This window comes from Solanum dulcamara, chromosome 2 (genome assembly GCF_947179165.1).
Source record: "Solanum dulcamara chromosome 2, daSolDulc1.2, whole genome shotgun sequence".
NCBI lineage: Eukaryota > Viridiplantae > Streptophyta > Magnoliopsida > Solanales > Solanaceae > Solanum > Solanum dulcamara.
The window spans coordinates 66,157,643-66,170,004 of NC_077238.1; the positions used below are offsets into that span (position 1 = coordinate 66,157,643).

A 12,362-nucleotide genomic window follows, 5' to 3' on the forward strand; every position below is an offset into this window, starting at 1 on the left:
CAAAATGGTGTAATCATGAGACAACGTGTTGGAGTTAAAGTTTCAATCATGGAACCAATGCTAAACTACGGAGGAAGTGAAATGAATACAGACCAAGAATATAGTATTCTTGGAAAAGAAGGGAAAGGGAGAACTAAGGGCAAGTGAGGAGGGAGGAATTAGTAGGGGCAAAAATGGTAAGTGGAAAATTAATGATGGTGATGCTGGATTTGAGATAACCATCGGCAAGGTCAATGAAACTAATATTTGATAGGATGATAGCCAATGAAGATGGTGGTGGAGATGGAGACAGAGAAGAAGTTTCCATGGAGGAGGGAAATGAAGATGGGGAATGGGTAATTTGGTTGGGTTAAGATAGTTAGAGGGCCAGACTTGGATTAAAATTGGGTGGTGGGTCATATTTAAGAAAATTGGATAATTTGTGTTGATTTGGGGCTTTTCATCAAAAGAGGGGTACGGGTGACAAATTTATAGATGGCAGGGTTATAAATAACCGTATAATATAACAAAGAACAATGCTAGTTATGGAACGAAAGTTGAGGGGTAATTGTGAACATTCTCCCATTAATAAAACTAACTTGAGTGATCGTGATTAAATCGATAGGATCTTATTGCCTCATAAAAGGTTCAATTTGCACTGCCGATATTCGCAAATTGGAACTATATAGAGAATACGGAGGATGCTATATTGGAGTAATTCAAAATAATAACTCATTATGTGTTTTTGTGCCCTACAGATAGAGTAAATAGTCCCATGGAAGTTAAATAGATTTGTGCCATATGTCATGCGGAATTTGAGCTTGAACAGACCATTGGGACACATGGATGCGGATATGAATATCATAAAGGATGCATCAAATAGTGGTTGTTGAGCACAAAATATTATCTTATTTGTCGAGCATCAGTTTTCCCTCTCACAAATGCATCACTCATGTATCAATTCTTCTTTGTAAAGTTAGTTTCAAAGCACTAGGACTTTAACAAGATCTGGTTAAATCATTAGCAGTGTGCTCCATTATTGATTATGAAAACAGATATAAAATTATATCATCACTAGAAAAATCACCCTACCTATCACCGTAAATTCACATCTCCATCCTTGATACAAATTAGAAATATTTCAGATATAACCTAGCTACAACTCGAAAGATACAACCTAGAAACATTCTAGATACAACTGTGTTTTTTAGTGTATCATTGTTGATTGTTGATACAGGGGTAAGGTCTACAGTGGTAAGGTCGTACTCATAAATACAACTGTGATTTTGAGTGTATACTGTCACACTGGATATGCAAAAATTGTGGAACTATTGTAATCATTCAAAGTAGTTGTATCAACGTCATGTACTGAGATTCGAGGTGGATAACATACAATTGATTGATAGAGCATCAAGGGCTTGTATTGAGATTCAAGGGGCATGGAATCCCTGAATACAAATACAATTTATTAATATAGTAGATACAGAAGATTCATCTATATACAATATAAATTTTTGTATGTAACATTCATCTACATACAATAAAAATATAAATTATAATCCAAATACAACACAATATGGTACTAGTGTTGATATAGCAACTACATAATAACAACCAAAGCAACGAGACAATGAGACAAAAAATATTTTTGGGTTAGATCCTTTCTAAACTCCATGGTCGAGAAAACATAGAAATGAAAATTGCCAAAAAATTTAAAATCATACAATCCTTTTGTTCTCCAATGTCGAAGTTTTTCTCTCTTGAAAACCCATGTATTTACATCATTCCATAGAAAATGACTGCTTTGGTAGTAAAAATTTAAAAGATTCAATGTGGAACAAAATAAAAGAATGGAGTCAGTGGAGTTGAAAATCAAACCCTAGAATGTAATCTATATATGAATGGAAAGGAAGAGGAGGAAAAAGAGCAGGGGGGTGGAAAGGGATTGTGATAGGGTTTACTTTTAGGATTTGTTATGATACACAAAATAAAAACTATGTTTTGTAATAGGAAAAAGAGTCGTATATATTACACTTGGTGATTTAGAGTTGATATGCTCCTTATTAAAAAAGTGACTCATACATACCGTTACCATTACATAAATTGCCCAAATATACCCTTTTCAGTTGACGAAAGTAAAAAAATATTTATAATTTTTTTTAATTTTTTTTTACTAAAATAAAATTCATATATTGGTATATTTGAACTTTTTGGCAAAGTTCAAAAGTATATTTGATCCTTCTAGCTCATAATTTCTTCTGCCCTTTAATTCAATGATCGATTTGGTTTATTAAAATAACTACTTTTTGAGTGCCATTGAAATAAAAAACTAAAAGTGTAGGTGTCAATATATAATTTTATTGCTTATTTATGTACCAATGGAACTAGATTAGAATTATTTTTTATATATACTATCAAAAGTGGGCGTTGTCCGGTTTTAGCAGTATGCTCCACCATTGATAAAAATACAAATATACTCTCAGTAACATCAGAAATGCATGCAGTATGCCTGTTAATTGCACAATTTTCTTCTACCACCAAACCTAAGTATATAACATATACATACCTATAATATACCCCATAAGTTTGAGCATACTCTTTAGTCACAAGTTTGGCTGTAAGTTTTGCTACAAAACTATTTGGATTATCTTTAACTGTGAACACCCACTTACATCCCATCATTTCTTTTTATTAGGTAAATCTGCCAAATCTCACGGGTAATTTTCCTCTAAGAAATATATTTTCTCAAGCATTGCATTGGACCATTCAGAATAATTGAAAGCCTCCATCATTAGTTTGGGTATAGAGATAAAGTCGAGAGAAGCAATCAAAGATAAAGACGTAGATAATAAACAATCACGAAAAATAAAATTAGCAATCAAATATATTTATTTTTTTATAACACATTTTCACTTTGAACTTCTAAATTTCAAGTATGATCCATTATCTTACTAAAATACCTTCCGAAATTATTTCTTTTCATGAACTAATTCAACAAGTTACCGCATCAGTTATGATTACGTTGATGGTAGCATTGCTTTCTTTTATTGGGTCACCAGATTAGTTATAATTGTTATATTTCCAATTAAGGAAAAGTTCATATCACATGCAATAATTCATCACGTTTCTCCATAGTTAATATTCTACATTGGCTACATTAGAGGAATCTCAGTAGCTCAATTGGCTCACTACTTGAATTTTCACCTTATTATTGTGGATTCAATTCTCCACCTCGTAATCTCTTACCTCATTTCCCCTTCGCCTATACTTACGTAATAAAGAACTATTTTTTTTCAATTAGAAAAAACTACATGACAAGAGGAAAAATACAAATGGTCAATATATAAGAATGTTGAGATTTTTGTAATCTTCTTCTCTTTTATAATTTTTTTCCTTTAATATAAAGAAGCTTATAAGGTAAAAAGGTTGTGCCGTTAATTATGATATCCTTCTAAAGTTTGAAACCAAAGAGAACAAGTAAAATGGCTTCTTCAAAGTTTTCATCCCAGAAATAAGTGCAAAACGACTTGTGAGTATACTACCCCTTATAATGGTCTTTGATGGGAGTTTGATTCTTGATTTTTTTTTCTTTTTGGAGATGTGGGAAGCATATATATACGGGGAGGGGAAGGCCTTGTTGAGATATAGATCTGCAAAACTTGGATATACCTTGTGGTATTTTTATACTTTTTAAATGTACTTTCCCTTTCATCCTTTTTTATGTTCTTATATTCATGTGTTTAATCTATGATTGTTCTTGATTCTTTTTCTTGAAACAATTTCAATTTATTCTTTTCGAAAATTTGTTCTTTGAATAAGGGGATAGAAAGTAAAAAGTGGAAAGATGCCTTTTTTTGATGCAAGTAAATTTTATAATTTTCTATATATGTTAAATCTCCTAATTTTATACCAGTACTATGTATAATTTAGTCAGTAGATGTTAGAAATTGCATATATCATTTCAAACTAACCATATTATGAGTGTTGATAGAAGTAATTTTCCAGTAAAACTATGAAAATGCCTCAAATTTCATTTTGTAGTTTTTGAAATAGTTACATTCTTGAACTCCAACCTTAAAAATCTCAAACTTTGAGTTTATTTGCAATATTTTTTTGTCTGAAACTGGCTGCATTTATCTTATGGTCAATCTTATTTAAAGAAATTCGTGTAGCTCTACATTTATTTTTTCAATAGTCGAACTTTTTTTTCTTTCACACTTCCCACAGGTTATATAGATTACAAGAATGGAATGCTACCTTGGAATGTTTCCCTTAGGAATAGGTTTGGAAATATCTAGCCTATAGGAGTAACCATTTCAGGAAAACATATTTATTTTGAACATGGATGGGAGAAATTCATTGAGGACAACATCGTAGAGTTTGGAGACTTAATTATTTTTAACTATGATAGAACTAGAATTTTTGACTTTAAACTACTTGGAAGAACTGGATGTGTAAAGTAAGGAGGTGGAGGTTTAAAATTTTCTATGAAGGAGGAGGACGAGGAAGAAATGAATGTTGACCATCAAAAGAGTATGGAGTTAAAGGAGAATACTTGAGCTAGAGATAGCACGAGCAGTTCATCTTCTAATGATAGTGATGAGGATAGCATGGTAGACAAAGAAGATGATCGGGACAAGGAATATGAAGAGACAGAAAAGGTGCCACCTTCAAATTGCATCCATCTAGAAGAGTAAGAAGAACAAGAGGAGGGGGGAGAGGGAGAAGAGACTGAAAAGGCATCATGTTCAAAATGCAGATATTTGGAAGAAAGAAGATGACGACGACGATGAAGAGGATGAATACAAAGAAGTGGAGGAGGAAGAGAATGAAAGGGATGGCATATTTAACAAACAGACGCCACATTCAAAAGGTAAACACTAATTACAGATCTATAAATGTACTACTTTATTTCATTTTGTATCTAATTCAATTCCTCTCTTATTAGTATGTTACTGCAAGAATGACATCTTTGAATATTTTGACATGATCTTGTATTAATAGAAATGTCATGGTATATTTAAGACTATACATTTCAAAGGGTTTTTGAAAAGGTTCAATCGACAAAGTGAGCCTTTTAAGGGAACTTTTTGTTAGTTTTTGGAATAACAGAGAAAATAATGAAGTTAAATATCATTTTCTAAAACCTCTGATATGTGTCAAAAGTCGGTTTTCTTTCTTAAAGTCAATTTTCAATAAAACACAACCATGTAAAATAAAATAGAAAGCGCAACTCTGAGTTTTCATGTGATTTCTATTTGTGAACCTAACTAGTTAAACGTTTTTGATTTAGTTGAATGCAAATGAGCCAGTGCTGGCAAGGTGAATGATCCTCATGAAAATATTGCTACAAATATATTCAGAAGTGGACGTGTAACTAAACTAGAAAATCCTAACTTTGTAACAAAAATACGACCAAATAGGAGAGATCACCTGGTAATTATAAACATACAACTATTTTAGTGAATGGTTTTATAGTTCGATCTTATTGTCTTCACAGTTAACAAAGTTTGTTTCCCTATCTGTAGTACATTCCAATTGATGTAGTGAGACTACAAACTTGAACTCCCTTCAACTATGACCATTCGTTACTCTCCTGGCAGAGAATTTGAGGCAAAACACAAGATTTAGAAGGACGGTAGAATATGGCTAATTGGCGGGTGGCGCAGTTTATGTAGGTGGAACCTTGTGGAGAAAAATGATACATGCATTTGTGAATTTGTGAGACTAAAACACAACAAAGACCTTTACTTACAAATTAACATTTTCTATGAAGGAGAAGGTTCCCATCCCAACAAGAAATAAAATAATATGCTGCTATTTAACATACCTTTTAATTTTTATGGCCTGCGGTGCTTTTATATGTAGACAAGTTTTGAAGAACTGTTGTTTGTTGACCAAACATTGAAGAATATTTTTTTTGTATTAATAAATCTGGAAGATAAGCCAATTAATTGGCGTTAAGACTAAAGTCTAGTTTATTTACATTCAAATGTTAAACAATTATTGGTCTACATTGATCTGTTGGAATTCCTAAGTTTTGTTGGAAAACATGGAATGTCCATTACTTCACTTGCAAAATACTGAATTTGTTATGTTTTTCATTGTTCATCCGATGTATAATCTATGCTAGTAAAGTAATTTTCTTAGTCATCTTGGACTTGGCATTGAAATAATTTTTGCCCGGAATAGGCCAAGTTCGGCGCGCCACGTAGTGCCCCATGCCAAGCAGTGAGCCAGCCTGGTACAATTTTATGCTTCTGAAGCTTGGCAATTTGCAAAACATTGTAATTAGTTTAATTTAATAAATAATTAATTGACAGGTCATTTTGGGTACGATATCTGCACTTAAGATCCTACAATACTTGTATGACTATGAACACTTGTGTGTTTGTTTGGACACATGAAGTTTGCATCTTCTTCTTTGTTTAATCTATAATTATTTTTGTTCTTACATTTTTTAATTATATCTTGAATTTTTTCCTTGTATATTTTAGAATACTCATAATGTCTATTGGTTGAGGAAACTCTTTGACCTAATAGAATTGGAAAATGAATATATTGTCATTTTAGGATTAGGAGAACCTTTTCCTTATAAGTTTGAGGGTACTTGGGATCTATAAATATGAGATGTATTTTGGGTTCTAAAGGATTGTACGCTTCTTTTTCTTTCATAGTGAACTCTATCTACTTTTGCTTGGAGGATTAGACCTAACCGAACTTCGTTAAATCTTTGTGTTATTTTCTCTCTCTATTTTATATGTTTGTGATTGTGTGCTAGTTACACCACAATATTTCCGTAACACATTTTATCTTGTATTTTTCATTTCAAGTATGAGTAGCTAAACCCATTAGATGAGGTTGTGGACTCTTATGGCATTTATGATATGAACGGATATTAGTTTATCTTGCTTATTTACAACTCCGGCCCCTTAAAAAGGTCATATTTTCTTGAATTCGAAGTGTCCTATTAAATTCCTAGCATAGAATGTAGTCTAGTTTTAGAATTAATAAATCAGTCACTCTTTTATTTGAAAAAAATATGATTGGTCAGTTCAAATCAACAAATCAATTCACACCATTATACCAGTCCCTACAACTATAAATAGGGGTCCTCATTATTCTCAGAGAAGGATTGAAAAAGAACAAGAATCAAGAAGAGAGCTTGTGGATCAAAGGCCACAAATTCTCTACAAAGCTACAAAGTTCAAGCAATCAAATTCAAGTTCAAGTTCAAGATCAAGAACAAAGAAAAATATCAAGAAGTTCAAGATCAAGTTACTTTTTCATACTTATTATTTTTCATAACCGTACAAGTGTTCATGATGAATAATTCAAATCCAAATTTAAAGACGAAGATTCAAGATCAAGCTATTCAAGCCCTTGACTCTAAATCAAATTCTAGTTCAACATGTTCCATATTATTTGAACAATCAAAGGATTATCATAGAGATTGTAACATGCACTACATTTTGAAATCAAATATTACTATTTGTTACTCCAATTTTCCAGTCTTGATTATTTATTTTTTTCGTCTCAAAAATTTGTTGTTTACAAATTTTGGCACGCCCAATGGGACAATGTCTACCTCTCATCTCTTTACATCGATCATCAATTTTCAAGAATACTTAAATGGCATCTAAGAAGTTTGACTCCAAAAATATTGCTGCTAAGGCTACTGATTCCAAGTTTTCCTCTGAGGTGGAGAACATATTGCATGCTACTATAGGAAGTCTGGGACCCATCACTAGGAACAAAGCAATCTTGCTAGGACAACAAGCACTTCAAGTGCCATCCGCATCAGTTCCTATTTTTGATTTCCATCTTCAAAGGGGGCAAGATTCTTTTCGAATGAATTGGAAGAAGGAGAGAATATAGATGATATTGTTGAAAAGATGTTGCCTCGACTTAGTCCTTTTAACACAAGAAATTACACTATTATAGATGAAGATGATGTCTTGCTCACTAGATCTGCGCCATTCACTCCACGCAACTTGTTTCAAATAAATTTCAATTTGAGGGAAAATTCGTGCTTTACTCCATCATCCATAACGGCCATCCAAGCAATGATGACTAACGCCTCAACTATTAAAGAACAACTGGCGAGTTTGACAAAGGCAATTGAAGGTCTAACAAAATATGCATAAGATCAGGATAATTGAATTGTCAAATTGATGGACAAAGTTGAAAATGTTATGGAGGGGGACTCAAGTCATGCACCTGGAGAAAGTCCCATGATACAATAAAAGAGAGATTCAATTGCTAAGCAAATAAATATGGGTGATGAGCTGCAAGTATCGGTTGAAGGAGGAATTCCCATTCATCAACTGAAGGACTTCATTATGGGAACTATCAAATATAAGTATGATGTGTCTTCAAAGTCATTATTTACGTATGCAAAGCCATACACTTCAAGAATTGATGTTTTGAAGATGCGTGCAGGTTATCAACCTCCAAAATTTCAATAATTTGATGGAAAGGGAAATCCAAAGCAACACATTGCCCATTTTGTTGAAACTTGCAATAATGCTGGAACATATGGAGATTATCTGGTCAAAAAATTTATGCGCTCCTTAGAAGGAAATGCCTTTGACTGGTATACGGATCTCGAGGCTAGCTCTTTTGATAGTTGGGAACAACTTGAGCATGAATTTCTTAATTGTTTCTATAGCACACGGCATACTGTGAGCATGGTTGAACTCACAAATATAGGTCAATGGGAAGATGAACATGTCATTGAGTTCATCAACCGAAGGAGAAATGTAAACCTCAATTGTAAGGATAGGCTTAGTGAAACTTCTGGAATAGAAATGTGTATTCAAGAAATATGTTGTGGACTTCGTTATATCCTATAGGATATTAAACCCAAATCATTTGAGGAACTAGCCACACGTGCTCATGATATGGATTTGAGAATGTCTGCAAGTGGAATTGAAGAACCACTTATTTATGAGTCTCGCAAGGGAAAAAACAAAATGGAGGTAAAGAAAGAAGGAAAGTCGGCACCTATATTTGGAAATAAGGAGTCGATGAATGTTAATGACGTGCCTTTTAAGGTGGCTATGAATCTAAGCAAGAATCAATGGGTGAAGATCACAACTTTTTAGAATAACGCTGGTAAAAAGCTGACTTTGAAGGAAATACAGGCAAAAGAGTATCCTTTCTTGGACTCAGATGCCCAAGCAATTTTTGAAGAGCTTCTGACATTAAAACTCTTTGATCTACCTGAAATGAAGAGTCCAGATGAGGATGGGAGGACTAATGATCCAAATTACTGCAAATATCACCGTTTGATAGGACATTCTATTGAAAAGTATTTTATCATTAAGGAAAAGATCATGGACTTGGACCGTGAAGAAAAGATATTGCTTGAAGATGAGAAGGAGAGTTCAAATCAAGTATCTGTCACTTTTGGTTCACTCGACCCCATAGTTCTTTGTAACTTTGTTGAAATACATGATGGTGGTGATGTCCTAGCCATATCACCAACAAAAATGATTAAATTTGGTGACTTCAAATCGATAGATGATAACGCATCATCGCTCGTTCCTTTGATGAATGAAGTAATAGGGGAAGATAAACCTTTAGAGGAAAACCAATCTTGCGATGCTTATACTGATGATGAAGGATGGATTTTAGTGACACGACAAAGACGTTGTAAAATAAGCTTGCAAAGAGAGCCACGTAAGCAAGTGATAAGAGCAAAGATGAAGAAACTACCTAAAACTCAAAGGGTAAAGAAGAATGTAAAGAAGTCAAGAGTTGGGGGGAATTAATATCAAAAGCAGCGTTCTCCAGTGACATTAGAGGAATTCTTGCCAAGTTGGCTCCGTGAAAAGATTTCTCATTGTCACACCAAGGCCTCGTGTTGTAACATTGATAAATAAGAGACAATGGGAGATGGCTCATCGCCATCATTACTTTCATCACATAAAGGCCCTATCAAGTCTCACTCTGAAGAAGTGGACATTTGTGATGCGAAGTTTACATTCACTAATGATGATCTTTTATTGGGTGAAGTATTGCATAATCATCCTTTATATATGGTAGGTTTTGTGCATGGACATAAAGTAAATAGGATCATGGTGAATGATGGATCTGGGGTCAATATTCTCCTTATTCGTACTATGAAGGAACTTGGAATCTCGATAAATGAACTGTCTGAAAGTCATCTGATGATTGAAGGATTTAACCAAGGAGGGCAGAAAGCCATTCGTGCTGTCAAATTAGATATATTAATGGGAGATATGCATTCGAGTGCATGGATGCATGTTATTGACTCAAATACCTCGTATAATGTCTTGTCAGGAAGGCTATGGATATATGAGAACAAAGTAGTACCATCCACCTACCATCACTGTTTCAAATACTTTGAAGATGGGGTTCAAAAAAAAGTAGTCTCTGATGATGAACCTTTAATCGTGACAGAAGTGTACTTTGTTGATGTAAAATTCTACTTCAAGAATCATGTTTCAAAAAAAGTCAAAGTTGATAACGCGATACCTGCTGATTTCACAAAAAAGGTTGATATAGCACCTAATAATGCGAGGGTCATGATTGAAAATAATAAAATGCTTTCAGATATGAGTAAAGTACTTAAGACAAGTGAGACATCTTCAAGTAAGAGAATGATTCCTATTTCTCACTATGTCCCAAAGACAAACAAAGTCAGGATCCCACCCTGTGAGTTGTAGAGTAGTAAGTTAACATTTCCTATCAAGAAAATTGATGCAATCAAATCACCTTAAAAAATAATAGAAGGATTTGTCAGACCATCGAATCATGATTCATGTGAATCACTTCCTAAAAAGCATACAAATGAGGGTTTTTACCCAAATGCATATAAGTTGTTGGCGAAAGCAGGATACAATCCCAATAAAGCTTTTAAAGTCGGGAAGCTTCCAAATGAAGTTATTGAAAAGGCAAATCATTGCCTAAATCCAACTCAAAGGAGGATGATAGAGAGAGGGTATGTTGTCAAGCAATCGTGCGAAGGCTTGGGTTACAAGCAACTATCTCCAGTTCGAATCTCTATAAAAAGGATGAGCATCAACAACATTACCCCTGTGGAAGAACCTATGATGTTCAACAAGAAGCCTTCTGTGTTTGATCAACTTAGTGGCATGACTCCTAACATTTCTGCATTTGATCGGCTAATCGAATCAACTCCAAAAACTTCAGTGTTTGATCATTTGGGACCAATGAAGAAGAAATACAAAGCGCCAAGGAAGTTATAAAACAATGGAAGAATGGGTGCATGCTCGAGAGCATAATTCACCCAAGAATTTCCCCAATTTGATTCCTTCTAGAATGAGGCGAGAAAAAAAACTTGTAGTTTCATGTGAAGATGTCTTGAGAGAAAGAACACATACCATAGTTCACACTAGGGATCAAGATGAAGATGAATAAAGTGTGGGATCATCAAATCACATCACAATTTATGACGAGGAAAGTACTTCACTATATGCAAAAAATGAGGATGGGTTTGTTGATATTCATGCATGCCATCACATATCTTTTAATGATAGTGATCCTCAAGAAGATGAGGATGCTGAAGATGTGCTACCTAAACTGGAGGAAGGTATAAGGAATAATATTGATGCATTGAAGAAAGTAAATCTTGGGGTTGATGATTATATAAGGCCTACATATGTAAGTGCTTCACTGTATGACGATGAAGAGAAGAAATATATTAAGATGCTTATGGAATTTATGGATGTATTTGCTTGGAGTCACAAAGAGATGCCAGGATGAGACCCTAAAGTTGCTGTTCATCATCTTGTTGTGAAATGAGGAACTCGCCATGTTAAACAAGCTCAACATCGCTTTAGACCTGAACTGGTTCCTTTGATAGAAACTAAAGTTAACAAGCTCATTGAAGCAGGTTTTATTCATGAAGTCAAATATCCTACATGGATTTTAAGCATTGTACCTGTAAGAATGAAGAATGGCCAAATACAAGTTTGTGTTGACTTTAGAGATCTTAATAATGCATGCCCTAAGGATGAATTTCCTCTTCCAATCCGTGAGCTTATGATTGATGCCACAACTGGATATGAGACAATTTCTTTCATGGATGGTTCATCAGGATACAATCAAATTCTTATGGCACCAAGGGATGAAGAACTTACTGCATTACGCACTCCTAAAGGTATATATTGCTACAAAGTAATGCCTTTTGGTTTAAAAAATGTTGGGGCTACTTATCAACGAGCCATGCAGAATATTTTTAATTACATGCTTCATAAAACCATTAAGTTCTATGTTGATGACTTAGTGGTGAAATCAAGCAAGAGTGATGACCACTTGCAAGATTTGAGAATGGTGTTCGAATGACTTCGAAGATACCAACTCAAAATGAACCCTTTAAAATGTGATTTGGA

The 12,362-nt window shown here is 34.0% G+C and overlaps 1 pseudogene; it reads left to right on the top strand.

The window, feature by feature from the left end:
- The first annotated feature begins 254 nt into the window (after positions 1 to 254).
- LOC129872417 (B3 domain-containing protein At5g60140-like) lies at positions 255 to 5,784 on the top strand (annotated as a pseudogene).
- Positions 5,785 to 12,362: the final 6,578 nt, after the last annotated feature.